We start from the raw sequence: 1,911 nt of genomic DNA, 5'->3' as shown, positions 1-1,911 counted from the left end.
AAATTCAAATTAAATTGGTTTAAAGGTTTAAAATATTAAAAATATTCCACAAATTCACATTGAAATGACAAATAAAAAAGAAAATTCTGAGCTATGTATCTCCTTCCCCAAAGGCTCGAGAGTCCGACGATCTTCCAAAGACCACGTGGAAGAAAAATCTAGGTTAAACATCATTTTTAATCTTAAAACTAAAAAAAAAAATAATAATAATTTAGTCCCTAAATTTTATTAGGTAATAGTTTAATCTGTATATTTTATAATATAATTTGTAACGATTTAATCTTTTTATTATCAAAATTAAGATTAAAATTTAATAAGATTTTCTGCATAAATAAATTGATAATTCATTAAAAACTCAATATTTTTATTAAATACAAAGTCTATATTATAAAATAATAAAAATTGACATCTATTTTGATATTTTTTTATGTTAGAGACTAAATTGTTACAAATTTGAAAGTACAAAAATTAAATTGTTACATACTAAAGTTTAGAGACTAAGTTGTTACAAAATTGAAAAATATAGGAATTAAATTGTTGCAAACCAAGTTTAGGGACTAAAGTGATAGAAAATTAAAAATTTAAGAATCAAAAGTATTTTTTAACAAAAAAAAAAAAATAATAAAACATAATTTATTGCATTGCTATATCAAAGAGATGAAAAATGTCCTTTTGAAGTTTTAGATTGTGATGGAGAAGATTGTCTTCATGTACGATGTTGTGCAAATAGTTAAATGAACTAACTTGTTATCTAATCACGTCAACACTTCAGAATTCAGTAAGTATTTTGTTATTTAAATTAAGTGAAAGATTTTTAGAATCATCTTGTAAATCTTAGGACTAAAGTGTACTTTTAAAACCTCAATAGTCAAATAAATATCAATTTCAAAATTTGGCAACCAAAAGTGCATTTTATCCTTTTATTTTTATAACTTTTACATAAATATTCAATCGACATCGATATTTCTATTGACATATTTTTGAAGTGAAACTACGACATTGCGATCGACATCGACATTTTAAACTTTGTGTATATTCATTGATCAAGTCACCTTAAACCCATTTCATTCAAACTTACTATATTAATAACATAAGTAAAAAGAAAAAAAAAAAAAGCCAAATAGAATAAAAAGAAAAAGAAAAACAGGTTATTTGGGAGTTCTATGATTTATGTGTGCGCTTTCTTTCTCATTTTAAATTATTGATCTTATTCTTATTTTTAAAAGTAAAGAAATTATTATTATTATGGCGAAACGAATTTTCATGCTGTCTTTTCTATCTCGAATTCTTTTTCCCCTCCTTTTGAGAACCTTTTCTATCTCTAGTTAAAATGGCTGCCAAATGAATTATTCACAGGAAATTGGCTAAAATAACCTTTTTTGAAATTGTTTGGGACGCTGAGATAATATAGGATGCCTGAAATTTTGATATCTGAGAAGTCTGATATCTGTAGAGTTTTGATGTCTGTGTTTAGGTGCAAAGTTGTGTTGTCCAAGTTCATATGTCTGTGTTTGAGCGTGTAAAATTTTTATGTCCGAGTTCATATGTCTGTATTTGGGTTTGCAGAGTTTATATGTCAGTACTATCTGATTTAGTTTTTTTGTACTCTAAAATATTTCTTTTAATCTTAATTCAATTATTGTATCAATTCAATTTTTTATATTTAGTTATTGTCTTTTAAATAATTCTTTATTATTGTTGTTTAAAAAAAATTCAGTCAAAATTTAGATTGATCGTAATTAGTCAACGAAATACCAACATTTAAAAATATGAAATTTAATTCTAAGTCAGGGATGGATGTACAAACTTTTTTTCTAAAATTTTTTTCCACTTTTTAATGCTTTTATATATATATAATTCTCAATCATGACTTGAATTTTAAAAAGGGTCTTCAAAAATAAGACAAATAAA

The sequence above is a fragment of the Benincasa hispida genome, unplaced genomic scaffold, assembly GCF_009727055.1.
Source record: "Benincasa hispida cultivar B227 unplaced genomic scaffold, ASM972705v1 Contig793, whole genome shotgun sequence".
In the NCBI taxonomy this organism is placed as follows: domain Eukaryota; kingdom Viridiplantae; phylum Streptophyta; class Magnoliopsida; order Cucurbitales; family Cucurbitaceae; genus Benincasa; species Benincasa hispida.
The sequence above is the reverse complement of the archived record's forward strand: the minus strand, read 5'-3'. Positions refer to the sequence as shown.